Below are 15263 nucleotides of genomic sequence, written 5' to 3'. Positions count from 1 at the left end.
AACTCGTGGGTTTATATCTGGGTTTTCTATCGAATCCACTGGTCTGAATGTCTGTGTATATAGAGCACTTTTTAAATGTGATCATCTGGCAATAGACACCTAAGTTTTTTCCCAACTTCACTATTACGAATATTCTATGACAGATATGGAGTTGCATATATCCCTTTGAATTAGTGTATTTTTATTATTTGGGTGACATAACTGGATCATACAAAATTTAGTTTTAAGGTTTTAGGAATTCCCGTATTGTTTCTCATTATGAGTGCACCAGTTTGTGTTCTTAATAACTATATTCAAGGATTCCCTTTCTCCATGTTCTTACCATCACTTGCCTCACAATAGGCATTTGAGTTGATGTCATTGTTTGGATTTGCATTTCTTTAATGCTGAGATGATGAACATTCATATAACTGTTGGCCATCTGTTTTTGTGTTTATGTTTTTGTGTTTATAAGTGTCTCTTCTGATTTTTTAATTGTTCTTTTTTTCATTGTTGAGTTGTATGAATTCTTTCAATATATTGTATGTTAATCTCTTATTAGATGTATGCTTTACAAATATCTTCTCATTTCAGTAGGTTACCTTTTCATTCTGTTGACACTTTCTTTCAGTGCAGTTTTTAGTTTCATATAATCCTATTTGTTTAGCTTTTCTTTTGTTCCCTGTGCCATTTGAATCAAATATCCAGATATCTCTAAGGCAAATGTCAAAGGCCTTACTGCCTATGTTTTCTTCTATGTATTTAATAGCGTCGTGTGTTAGATTCAAGTTTTTGATGTATTTTGGATTAATTTTTGTGTAAATTATAAGGGAGTGGTCTCATTTCATTCTTCTGCATGTGTCTGATTTTCCCATTAACAATGATTGAAGAGGCTTGTAAAATTCTATTGTGTCCTCTTGATTTGTTTATCATACATCAGCTGTCCAAATATGTGTAGTTTTATTGTTGTGCTCTCAATTTTAGTCCATTGTTCTGTGTACCTGGTTTGTTTGTTTGTTTGTTTTTGTATTGTGCGGTTTTGATTACTTTAGCTTTGTGGTATAGTTTGATGCCAGGGAGTATGACCATAGGGTGTAAAGCTGTATAAAATAATCGCTGGAAATATGTCCAACCTCTTGAGCCATCTTACCATCCGAACTGTCTCATTATTTTGAGATTATTAATGTCTCTGTAAATTGGGAAAATGAAACCCCAAATACCCAATTTGGGTTTTTTGTTTTCTAAAGTACCTATCCATCTATTTTAACAGTATCATATATATTCATTTGTGTAAAAAAAAAATTACAACTATGCCAGAAAAGTACAAAGAACATACTGATCACCTACAGTTCTACCACTCTGAAATATCCATAGCTGACCTCTGTGTTTATGTATTTACTGCCATGCTTTTTATCGAGGTGTCTGTATGTCTGTGACATTTGTTCTTGAAACTTTTCCTTTCAGATTAAAAAATCTCAAGGAAATATTGACCCAAATTGAGTCATCTTGTCAGTTAGCCCTAGACACTAGTCTAAAAGGTGGGGGGAACTAGAGAATAGTAGTCTGCATTTTGATCATTGTGTAAACAGAGTTGAAGCAGATAACAGTGATTTCCCTAAACAAGATAATTTAAGGTATAGATTTGATCATTAAAAAAAATTCCATGGCTAGGAGTATCAATTCTAACTTGTCGATTCTGTAACTAGGTGGTGTTCCTCTGTAGAAATTTTATTTATTTGATTGCTGTTGTAAATGCCATTTCTTCTTTTGTTATGCATGATAGCTTGTTACTGCTTGTGTTTAAGAAAGCTATTGATCCTATTAATTTTATCTCCTGCAACTTTAGAAATTACTTGTACTTGTTTTTGTATGGATTGTCTTGGGTTGTTGAAATATAGATACCATACTACTTGCTTACAGAGGAAATTTTAACTTTGCATTTCCAAATAGTAGACCTGTAACCATCTTCTCATTTAAATTCTTTTGGAACTTACCTCCATTTCCATGTTAAATAGTTTTGGACAAAATAGACATCTTTTGGTTTTGGATTTCAGCATGAATGCTTCTAATGTTTCTCCATTAAATAAAATTTTGGACTGATTTATAGCTTGAGAAAGCACATATTGGGCCCTCCTTGGTGGTGCAACAGTTTAAAGTACAGCACAGCAGTACGAGTTCCATCCCCAGCCAGGGGAGGTGGTGTGGCAGACCTTTCCTATCCTGCCAGCTGCTCCCTTCAGAAGTGTATTTCATTCCGTCTGCCTAGTCTATTCCCTGCTCGCTCTGGTGAAACCTCTCACTACCCACACCTCTGGCCTGTGCCCCAGTTCTTGTATGTATAAAAAAATAAAATCTTTATTAAAAAATGTAAGTAAATATATATGTGTGTGTGCATATATATACACTACATATACATAGATTATAGTATCATGCCTGTTATGTGTAGAATATTATATGTGTGTTACATAAAATATATAAAATCTAATGTTTTTAGGATGAGCAAGTATTTAATAAATACTTTCAAGTGCCTTGGTATTTATAGAGATTTTTATTTTTCTCTTTAGATCTGTTCATTATTGATGAGTTATAATAAACCAGTTTACTGCTGGATAAACCACCTTTGGTAATGAAACACTTATTAAAAATGTTTTAGTTTTACTTTTTTTTTGGAAAGGGACTTAAAAAGATTTGATTTCTTGGCAAAAGGTGGTTGACTACCCCAGAATTTCTAATTTTATATCTATTAAAGAGCTGGCTCTGACTGAGAGCAGTGATTTGGTTGCATTTCTAACTTTCAAGGAGATGGATGAAATATGATTGGCCTGGTACATGTTAGGTAGCTAGCCTGATGTACTAGGTGAAGTGGTTTACCAACTTGGCAGATGACAACACATTCCTGGCAAAAGGTTGGTAGTTTGAGATGGTCGCTATTATGGAAGTGAGACAGATTTCCTTAGAAGATAACTGCTTATAATTTTGTATTTTGCAACTACCAAATTTATAATAAGCAAAATTCCAGTTTCATTGTACAGATAGGTGAGTTTTTTTTTGTAAGTTACATTTTACTGACTTTCTTACCCACTTGTAGAATGTTTCTTCAGTGGTTACTTCAAACAAAGAAAAATCTGAAAGCATCCTCTCAGTCCTCTCCACAATATTAACTTACATGGAAAAGGCAAGTCTTATACTGGATTCAGACATTCATTCTTATATGTGGGTTTTCTCTCCCCACATGAAGAAATTCTCTTAACAGTGAGTGTTCTACAACGCAACTCTAAATTCTGACATTACTTGAAGAAAGTGTCAGATTCTATAAGGAATAAGTCCTACATACTGCTCCTCCACCCTATGCCTGTTGTAAGGCCAGGTTGTTGCCTGTGCTTCGATCAAATGACTGTAGGTGAGAGCTTCTGGTTCCCCCCTCACTAGGTTTGATTAATGCTAAAGCAGTTCATAGAAATCAGAGAAAATACTTTACTGGATTACTGGTTTATTAAGAAAGATACTGAGGAACAGCTAGGTAGAAGAGATGCATAGGGCAAGGTAAGGGGGAAAGGCCTGGAACATACACACCCGTACTGAGTGTGCCACTCAACCAGCTTTTCATTGAAAGCTCTTTGACTATAGTTCTTTTGGGATTTTTATGGCAGCGATATTTCACAGGCGCTGTTGATTAAGTCACTGACCATTGGTGATTGATCTGCAATCTTACAGCGCCTCTCCCCTCCATGGAGTTTGGAGGATGGGACTGAAAGTTACAGTCCTTTCATCACATGATTAATTCTCCTGAAAACTAGCTCCCATTTTTAAAAATTCATTACTAACATGAATTCTGGTGTAATCGACAGGAGTTTGTTGTGAATATCAAGATACCTTTATCACTCTTAGCTTTCAGGAGATTCCAGGATTTCAGGAACTTTGTCAGGGAAGGGATAGAGACCAAAAATATATTTCTTACGGTAAACACAATGAAGTATTTTGTGGAATTTTTGAGGAATTAGAATTTATGTATATCATATATAGTTAACTTGAAAAACATTGGGTTGAATTGACTGGATTCACTTAATATGTGGATTTATTTTTTCCTCTCCAAAGGCTTTACACTTAAGATTCAGTGAATTGCCTATGTGCATATAGGAAGACGCCTGTAAGTCATGAGGATTTTTTTACTGTGTGGGAGATTGGCACCCCAACCCTCCTACTCTGCATTGTGTAAGCATCAACTATACAATGTTTTTCCCAGAATTTTGTATTTAAATTGTATCATCTAATATAGATATCATCATTGCCACATAAACTGCACATTAAGTTTACAATTTGGTAAGTTGACATGTGTATATGCCTGTGAAACCATTACCATGGTCAAGATAATTAACATATACACCACCTCCAAAAGTTGTTTCCTTGTGCTCCTTTGTAAGTCTTCCTCATCCCTCTTCTTCAGGTAAATACTGATTTGCTTTCTGTCACTATGTAGATGAGAAATTTGCATCTTCCAATTGCATTTGAAATCTCAAAAACATAAAAGCTCTGTTTTATAATAGCAATTTTTTTTAAAGATTTATTTATTTATATTCATATAGAACTGGGGTACAGGCCAGAGATGCGGAGGGTGAGAGGATTCACCAGAGACAGAGCGGGGAACAGAACAGGCAGATCAACGAAGTACACTGCTGAGGGGAGCAGTGGGCAGGTCAGGAGAGGTCTGCCACACCATGTGGATCTCCTCTGGGGCAGGCGGGGATCAAAGTCATGCGGAAGTGGCTTAAGCTTCTTAGTTCAGTGCTTTAACCCACTGCGCCACCAGGGAGGGCCCTTATAATAGCAATTTTAATGTAAGTATTATTATACAGCTTATATTCTTTTTTTGCCTTTTTCACTCATAAGTGTTTTGAGATTCATGTATATATTGCATGTATCAGTAGTCTTTTTTATTGCTAAATAATACTTCGTTTTATAGTAAACCACAGTTTATCCATCACCTGTTAGCTAATTTTTGGCAACTATAAAAATAGTTGTGATGATGCTTTTGTTTTGCGTAAATGTCTGTCAGTGAAATAACTTGATTATGTAGTAACTGTATTAAAAAGGTTTAACTTTTAAAAAGGTTGTCAGATTTTTCTAGAGTAGTTATATGTACCATGTAAAGTTATCTTTTATGAGATGTTTACATAGTTTAGAACCTTTCTATTGAAGTTTGGTCTGCGGATCTGGGATTACCTGGGAGTTTGTTAAAATAACTTTATTTCAGGCTCTAGCATAAACCTGTTGAATTAGAACATGCATTTACAAAACAAAAACCCTAGATGGTTTGAATGCACACTGAAATTTGAGAAGTTCTTGCTTAGAGCAGCAGTTCTCAACTTTTTCTTTTTTTGCTGTGACAAAACTGCGGGCTTTCCTATGTTCATGAAATTTTTAAATGGAATTGGGAAACACAGGATGGTTTACAAAAGTATTTAACAGGTAATACTGATAAGTATGGAGTAAGTTCTCCTCTCCAGATAACTGCTGCTTCATAGTGGCAGTAAAGTAGCTGCTTCATTTATGGCAATAAAATATTTTGGTAGTTGTCCATTTCAAATTTGGTAGTTTCAGAAGGAATTGCCTCACAAGCATTTTTTCCCAGTGAAGAATCCTCTAGTCTGGCATCCAGTTTCTTGTGAGAAAGAGATACCCATCTTCCTTTTGTGTAATTTCTCTAGCTAATGTTATTTCTCCTTTTCCTAACAAGTGACATAAATTTTAGTTATTTTCACATATAGGTATTTTGAAATTTCCTATATGGGTTATCTGTAGTGTTCAATGTATGCACATAATATTCAGAAGTGACTTTGATAATGAATAACTGAATATCAAATTGTCAAGGCAGTTACTACATTTATTTTGCCTACTGTTTTGATTCTCCATGTACTGCTCATTTCCTTTTCTGGATGAGCATTTAAGAGCCAGTTACAGTGGTGTTAGTGTCACCTTCCTAAATAAATTAATGTTGATGTTGAAGATCATGATCTTAAACAGTATCCAGGAAATTTTCAATTTAAAACAAAATCTCAACAATTAGATATTAAGAGTATATATTTTTTACTTTATAAAAGTGGAACAAGTTAGTGTTACATAACTTATAGTTGAATTGTTTCCAGAAGTTGATTTGTCGGCTGTTTTAGAATTCCGTGCATATGGAATTAATGCAGTAAGTTTGCTTTAACTTTTATACTTTGGTTTATGGTATCATTCATTTGGACCATTAAAGCCCATTCACCCCATATCTTCACATCTTCACATCCCCACTGGCAATTTAGAGAAACTGTGTGGGAGTCTGTTCTTACTCATTTAAAATTTAACAACTTTTAATTATTATAAAAGATTTACTATTTATGCATACAAGAACGGGGTGGGGGGTTGGCCAAGTTTGCTGGGGAGAGAATTAGTGGTGGTGAGAGGGGTTACCAGAGAGAAAGTAGAGAGCAGAGCAGGCAGGGCTACTGAAATACACTGCCGAGGGAGCAGTGAATGAGAGGAGAGTTCTGCTACATCATATGGGTCACCTCCCTGGCTGGGGGATAGTAGCTGGCAATAGCTTGATAGTGCTAATATTTTTTTCTGTTTTCTAACATAACTTTTTTTAGGAGAGAAAACTTTGCTCTAGTATTAAATTCAAAAGGAATTGGTCAGAAATGGGCCCTTTTAGTTGATATGTACCTTTATAGGAAAAAACAAGCTTAATAACTTCATTGATTTTTAATTTTAACTGAAGTGGAGTCTTTGGATGGCAAAGTTAGTGAATTACATGTAACTACTTACAAATTTAGATTACTATATGAATAAATGTATAACATTTCCTTTTAGCAGATGCTTCTCAGATTTTCTGTAGTGAAAGTCTAGTTTTTGTTTTTATTTTAGGTTTAATTCACTGCTTGCTAAGAATACATTTTTCAAGTATAAGAATAGAAACATTAAAGGAAGATGTAGGAAATACAAGGCTACATTCTATGATCATTAATTTTAATAGATGTAAAATTACTGTCAAATTGTTTTTAGACTTTCTAGACATTTACTTTCTGTAGCTCTAGAGGAACAAAATTTGAGTAGTATTGGATTAGATGGTGGTGCTCTTAGTTTAGTTTCCAAAGCCACAGCATCATTATCATGTGGAAACTTGTTGAAAATGTGACTTGTCTGGTTCCATCTCAGACCTACTGAATCAGAAATTAAAATAGAAAGAGAAGCTGTGACAAGCTGTTTTGGTGGAGCTGTGTTTGGAACGGAGTGTATCCATATAGAAATGGAAACGACTCAGATTTTTAAAAAGTGACCATCTCATATGCATACATATGTGCTAAATGAAGAAAGGGAAGATTCTGGTGTTTTAAATATGCACAATTGAAATTCTTTGGTGAAGTTAAGAAGATTGACTTTGTTCTTGTCTAGATGAAGTCTTTGCCTTCAAAATAGCATGGTTGTAAAATGTGAGTTTTGCATAGCAACTGGACAGCTCTAGTTGGGTTGTATGACATTTTGTTTCAGTACATATTCCAAGGTGCTAGTGCATTGTTGTATTTCAGATCACTTAAGGCGAAATGGTGTTTTTGTGTTGATTAGTTTTAACATAAGTAATCTTCTGTTTTTAACTGGTACTTAGAAAATACAGTCTATGTTGTTATATGGTTCATGTATCCTTGCAGTATTGCTAAATTTATTAGTTCTAGAACGTGTGTGTATACATTACATTGGATTTCCTAAAGAGAACTTCATGTGATCAATGAATAAAGGCAGTTTTCTTCCTTTTCTCTCTAAATCCTTGCTCCTCCTTTCTACTTGACTGTTTCCTTCCCCCTCTCCTGTCTGGTGATTATAACTAGAACCTCCAATACAATATTGAGTAGAAGTTTAAAGAAAGAATGGATATACCTTTGGGAAAAAGTATTATGTATTTCACTTTATTATGATGATGTGGCTTTTTTTTTTTTTAAATCAGGTTTATCTGAATCAGGTTTATATTTTTAGCTTCCTGGAACTTTTTACAATGAATGTTGGATTTTGTAAATGTCTCTCTTTATTTGGTCTGTAGAGGTGATCAAACCAGTTTTCTTTTTTTGTTAGTGTTTGTTATGAATTACATTGAGTTTTGAATGAACACGAATCCTGCATTTCTGGGATAAACCCAGTTTGGTCGTGTATTCTTTTAATGTATTGTTGGATTTTATTTGCTAAGTATTTGTTAGAATTATTTGTGTCTTTTTACAAGGGATATTTGTGGTTTTCTTGTGATGTTTTAGTTTGCTATCAGGTAAACTGCCTCAAAGAATGAATGAGAAGTAGTATTCCTTCTACATATTTTTAAAAAAGCTTATGTAGAGTTGGTATTATTGCCTCCTTAAATGTTTTATATAAATCATCAGTGAAGTTTTCCTGGTGAAAGTTTTTAACAGTTCAGTTTCTTTGTTATTCAGCTATTGTTTCTTCATGAATGAGCTTTGGTAGATTGTTCTTTCAAGGGATTTATTTCTTTCATCTAATTGACAAGTTTATTTTTTCTGGAGTGTTTTCTGGAGTGACATCTCTTGTTAGTGAAATTAAGTAATTTATATCTATTTTTTCTTGTCTACTTGACTAAAACTTTATCAAGTTTACGGATTTGCTTTATTTTGTTTTGCTGATAACAGCTGTTTTCTATTTCATTGATATCTAAATTGATCTTGGTTATTCTGCTCATTTGGGTTTAATTTGCTGTTTTTAGTTTCTTAACATGGAAGCTAAGGCTATTGTTTTGAGACCATTCTTCTGTTGTAATGTATTTTTTAATACAGGTATTTTAATGCTCTAATTTCTTCCTACTTGTGACTTTAGCAGCTTCTCATAATTTTAAAAAATTTTTCATTCAGTTTAAAATTTGATCCTGGAGTTATTTAATTTGCCAACATTTAGAAGTTTCAACACAGATCTTTTTGTTATCAAGTTTTAATAATTTCATTCTTTGGGTTTAGGCCATAGTATGCTTTTTAATTTTTATAAATGTTTTGAAGTTTGTAAAATTATTCAGAATATAATCTGTTTTGGGAAATGGTACTTCTACACATGAAAGGAAGGGCATGCTGCCTTTAATGGGTAGCATGTGTTGCCTAGTAGTATCTTAAAAATCTGCTGTGTCTGTGCTAATTTTCTGTCTACTTGTTTTATCTATTGAGAGTATATAATTATGTAACAACGGATTTGTTTTCTCCTTGAAATTACATTAATTTTTGTTACATGTACTCTGAAGCTATGTTAGTAGGTGCAAAATAAGAGTTTGACTAATTGACCCCTTTAAACATTAGTAAGTGAACTTACTTTCTGTTGAAATGCTTTGATTTAAATTTTTTAGATGTCAGTGTGATCATACTGTTTGCTTTACTGGTGTTAGCATGTTATATATATATATTTTTTTTTTTAATTGTAAACTTTTTATATTTTAGTGCATTTCTTTTAATAAGTACATTTGGTGGGGGGTAGGGGCAGTTATATTTGGGTCTTATTGATTATTAAATCCAGGCTAGCAATGTATTTTCAGTTAGCAGTGAAATTGAGAGAATGTTACATATTTTTCACATACATTGTGTTTCCACACATGCACAGCTTTCCTGTTAACCCCCACCAGAATGGTACATTTGTTACAAATAGTAAACCTACTTTGACAAATCATAATTAATCAAAGTTCATAGATTTCATTATGTTTCACTATTGGTATTTTACATTCTGTGGGTTTGAGTAAAGGTTTAATGATATGTATGCATCATATGGAGTGTTTTCATTGCTCTAAAAATCCTTTGTGCAGCACCTATTTTATCACTGATCTTTTTATTATCTCCATTGATTTGCATTTGCCAGAACTTAACATATTTGTAATCATAGCTGGTATTTTCAGTTAACTTCTTCCACTTAGTAGTATGTATTTAAGTCTCTGCCATTTCTTCTTGTAACTTGATGACGCATTTTTAATTTTTCTTTTTTTTCTTTTTTCTTTTTTTTTTTTTTTTTACTGTTAATAACATTCTGGATGTGCTGTGATGGACCTATTCATCACCTTCTGAAGGACATCTTTGTCTTTTACCTCTCCTCATAAACTTTAGAATCACTTTTTCAGTATCTACAAACAAGTTGATCAGAATTTGATTGGGTTTGTGAATGTATAAACCAATTGGGGATAACTGATTATCTTGTCAGTGTTGATTCTTCCTATTCATAAAATGTGGAATATACAATATTTTTATTTTATTTGAGAACTTTGTGATTTGTCTTGATATGGTATATATTTTGCGAGGTATTTCATTTTGGGGAACGCTAATATAAATGGCAATTTTTTAAATTACAAGTTCTAGTTTTTACATTGCTTTACTTCTGTGTATCAACCTTGACATCTGCCACTTTGCTACTGTCACTTAGTAGTTCCAGAAGATATTTGTTGTTACTGATTCTGTCAGGTTTTGTGCATCAGTGATCATGTCATCTACAAACAAAAAGTTATATATATTTTCCCCCAATCTGTATACCTTTTGTTTCCTTTACTTGTTTTACTGTACTAGCCAGAATTTTGGGTTCAATTTTGAAACAAAGTGGTGAGAGCAGACATCCGGGCCATGTGACTGTTTTGAGTTTCTCATCATTAAATTTGATCATTTTTTCATTATGTACAAATAACTTGATCAGAATTTGATTTGGATTGTATCAAGTGTGTAGGTCAAACATCAATTTTTTTTTTTGTAGATACTCTTTTTCTGCAGCCTAATATGATTTTTACTGAGATTTCATATGATTTTTGATATGGTGGGTTTTACTCTGTCATTTTACTGTTTACTGTTTGTTTCTTTATTCCTTTGCCATCTTAGTCTGCCTTTGGGATTATTTTTTATGATTCCATGTTATCTCTGTTGGTTTATTAACTTTTTTTTTTTTTTAAATATTAGCGACTGCTTTAAGGGTATAGCTCTCAAGGGGATCTCATTTATTTCCCAGAGGACACTGGTAATGTCAGGAAACATTTGTTTCCACAATTAAGGAGTGCTACTAACATCTAGTGGGAGAGTTTAGGGATCCTATAATGCACAAGACCACCTCCTGTAGCAAAGATTTTGCAGGAACTATACTTTTAAGATTTTGTAACATTTTATCTTAAATTTATGTCAACTTACCTTCAGGTGACATACCACTTATGTAAAAACTTAAAGTTAGTGTCTTTCATCCCTTCTTGCCCAGCCCTTATTCTCTGTTTTCATAAATTTTTACATAAGTGATAAATGCTTTAATACATTAACTATTTTTATTAAATCAATTATTTTACAAATACTTTTAAATAACTAAGAAAAAGGTGTATATGTTTTCTTGTAGGTATCATTACTCCTGTTGTCCATCAGTTCATTTTAAGTCCATATTTCCATTCTTTTGAGAAGATTTCTGTTAGCATTTTTTGTGATACAGGTCTACTGGTGATAAATATTTTCAGTTTTTGTATGCTATTTTACCTTCATTTATAAACATGTTGCAGTGTTAACATGTACGTTATTGTACACCACATTGCTTCTATTTTGATATTTGTGCTGGATGTGAAATTTTAGGTGGGCAATGTTTTTCTTCTGGCATTTGAAGAGTGAAAATGATGCTACAGTTTTCAGGTTTTTTGTTTGTTTTTAAAGTTGGATAATAATTTACTGTAAAAGAGTTCCCTCCCAGCCCTCAGTCTCTAGGACATTTTTTCTGCTTGTAGATCTTGAGTCCTAGGAAGATTAACTGGGGCAGAGTATAGCATACAGTGGAGGTAGCATACATCTCACTGAGACTGATAAATTGGTTATAACTGCCTTCCTTATATTGCATGAATGCTGCTGGCAGATACAGCTCCTTGTATATTACCTTATCCAGGCTGCCGTCCCAGAATCCTTCTGCCCATAATTCTCCTGCTGTTCTGGAGGGACCTCCAGACACTGGACTACCAGTCAGCTGCATTTGTTGTCCTGGAAGTCAGTACCAGTCTTGCCAACCACTCTGGGGTCCCCAAAGAGGTCAGAGTGATCAATCTGGATCTAAGAAAATTTTCCCAGTACCCAGAAGATCATCTTGGTGTTGGCATGTTCCTGTTTCCCATCAATGCCTGCCATGTATATGGCAGCAGCTACAGGAAGGTAGGAGTAAAAAGCAGTTTTGTACTTGGCAGTAGAATTGTACTTCTTTTTAGTGAATCAGCCAAGATCCGCATTATCTAGGGAACTATGGTGAGGTCCAGGGTCTATCCAGTCTCAGTCTTAGAGGAACATTGCATGCAGGAAGTGCTAAATTAGTAGATCAGGTAATAGGACTGCTCCGGATAGTAGCTTCAGCAGACGATAGATACATGCTTCCAGAAGCGTCATTGATGGTGTCCATACCTATGCCTGCCTGATGTTTGATGCCAGCAAGACCACCCCCATCGAGTGACAGTTGAATCCATGATGTTGTCTGACACCAGGAGGAAAGCTTGGAGCAATTCCAAACACTAGCCCAAGTCATTGCTCCCAGGAGACCCTTGGCGTACTGCTTTTGTGGTTCCATCAGCTCCTGGAATGCTATTAATACTGCCAAATCCTGATGGTATTTAGGCATAGGAAGCTAGTAGCATTATACTCCCAGACTTCCTGAACCAGGCAATAGCAACTCCTGTCTCAGAATGCCCCCCCCCCCCAGCACATTCTCATTTAGCACCTTGACAATCTGGGAGAAACACTGGATGAAATCCTGCTTTTCTCTGGCAATTTCTTGTCTCTGTTCATGCTGAGGGAATAATCTGTTCCTAGATGCCAGTTCTTAGTTGACTTGCATTGTTTCTGATGAGAAAGCCAATGTCGACCTCTTCTTTCATTCTGTATGCAGCATTTCTTTCTGTTACCAATGTTGGTGGTGAAAACAGGTACTCTTCTCAACACTGAGTGACAGGCACTGTTCCTCCCTCCATTTCTTTTGGATAGCTCTTCTCAACTAGCAGATTGTTTATTTGCTAATAAGCACTATGATGATCATTCAAAAAAACCCTTTTTAGATCTGTTCTCTTTCAGTACAACTTACTCCTCTCTCACTCTAGGAACCTTAGTCTTCCAGGACTCATTTCTGTTTAACTCAGAAAATCTTCTGGGTGCTGCCTCAGTTCACTCTCCTGCTCCACAGTGTGAAACTCTTCCAAGATGGTAAAATGAGGCAGTTAAGGACTTGGCTCATTTTGTTTTCCTTCTCTCAAGTATCATTATCCTCATTAACTGGTGTTCAGTGTCTGGGAAAAATTGTTGCAACTCTTTGTCAAATGATTTTCTTGTTACTTAATAAAAAAAGGGGGAATTTAGACTGTCATTACATTTTTTGTCTTTGCAATTTTTATATTGTGAATTTTTTTTCTCATAATTCACCATATTAAACTGTAATATTCATTGGTTTTAAGTATAATCAGAGTTATACAACCATCACAATTGTCTTACACCAGAACATTTCCATCCCCCTAAAAACAACCATACCTTTTTGGTCACTTTCCATCTTACTCCAACTTGCCTGTGCCTACCCTATTCCCCAGCAAACAGTGGTGTACTTTGGTTCTCTATGAATTTGCCTTTTTTTTTTTTTTGATATTTTTTATAAAATGAATCATACACTATGTGGCCTTATGAGTCTGATTTCTTTCATGTAGTATAATTTCAAGGCTCACTATTTCAGTACTTCACTCCTCTTTGTGAGTGAGTAATATACCATTGCATGTATTTTTACCTTTGTTGGAGTGGAAGTTAGACTTTTAAGTAGTTTTGTCTCCTGTGAAGTCCATATTTGACCTGCAGGTGATTTTAATATGCTGCCAGGTCTGAGAATAAGATTTTATATGTTAATACTAGAAGCAAAGTATGTTTACTATTACTGTAATAGGATAAGGACTTACCTAGACTTGTTTTCTTTCTTCATTTCTGTTTTTCTGGCTGCTTTTTTGTAATACATTCTTTTGATTAAATTATGCAAAATGTAAAGATGATAATAGAGACTACTTCATTGCCCAATACATTGCACAATTCTTTTAAACTTATTTTTAATTCAGCATTTGTGGATGCTCTACATACTATCATACCATACTGTATTTTAGATTATCTTTAATACCTTGATTATATGATTTTGTTTCTGTTTTTTTCTGCATACTTAAATAAATATTTCAAATATGTTTAAATTGTTTTTCCAAGAAGTTTTAAATACCAGTGTGCAATTCTACTGTATGATAACACTAAATTATAGTTACTCCATTATTGGAGATAATTAGGTTAATCCAGTTTTACTTAATCATAGTTAGTGAATACATAAGTTAATTGTTAGAAACTTTGAATCAAATCTTACTGATGTTTCCATTTATTTACAAAACTGTTATTTTGGGAGTACAGCTTTACTTCATTCAACATGTGTACATCCTTTATACCACCAAAACTCCAGTACTGCTATTATACCATTTGTCCCTTCTACTCCTTCTCCCACCCTTTTGGTAACCACCAGAGTTTTCACAGAATACAAAAGTTATTTTTAGTGCCTGCCTGGTGGCACAGAGGTTAAAGTCTCAGTGCTTTTCAAGCTATCACCAGGTAAGAATTTTATCCCCAGCCAAGGGAACTAACCTGCTTGGCACAGAGGACCGCTCCTGTCTTGTCTGTTCTGCTCCCCACTCTGTGTTTGGTGAATCTTATCACCCCCTGCAGCTCTGAGCGGCACCCTGGTTCTTATATACATGAATAAATATAGTAACTCTTAAAAATATTTTTCAAATTATTTTGTTGCATCTTGCCACTTTGTATTCTGTTATTTTCATTTATTTTTTAAAGATCCATCTACCCCATGCATACAAGAATTGGGGTACATTTTTTTTTCATATTAGTGTTCTCACTTATTAGATAAACATTTAAAAGGGTATTGCTGTATAATGTGGTGTTTCTATTCTTGTTTTTTTAAGGAATTACCATATGATTTTCCACAGAGGTTGTACTAATTTATATTTCCACTATAGTGAACTAGAGTTTCTTTTCTCCACCCCTTTGCCAACACTTGTTTCTATCTTTTTGATAAGGCCATTCTCATATATGTAAAGTGCTATCTCAAATTGTGGTTTTGATTTACATTTCCCTTATAAGTGATGTTGGACCTTTTTTTAAAAATGTGCCATCTGTGGAGAAGGCTTTCGACAAAGTTCAACACCCATTTATGTTTAAGGCCCTTGAGGTCCTCGGAATAGAAGGAACATACCTCAACATGATAAAAGCCATCTA

General features: G+C 34.3%; 1 protein-coding gene and 1 pseudogene across 1 annotated transcript in view; one reads left to right on the top strand and one right to left on the bottom strand.

The window, feature by feature from the left end:
- Nucleotides 1–15263, top strand: part of EPC2 (enhancer of polycomb homolog 2 (Drosophila)) — a 100191-nt gene that overhangs the window by 15221 nt on the left and 69707 nt on the right. The window lies entirely within an intron of this gene.
- Nucleotides 11689–12454, bottom strand: LOC105853642 (annotated as a pseudogene).

This window comes from Condylura cristata, unplaced genomic scaffold, assembly GCF_000260355.1.
Source record: "Condylura cristata isolate star-nosed mole 26May11 unplaced genomic scaffold, ConCri1.0 scaffold00002, whole genome shotgun sequence".
NCBI classification, from domain to species: domain Eukaryota; kingdom Metazoa; phylum Chordata; class Mammalia; order Eulipotyphla; family Talpidae; genus Condylura; species Condylura cristata.
Note: the sequence above shows the minus strand (reverse complement) of the source record. Positions and strands in the feature narration are given on the sequence as shown.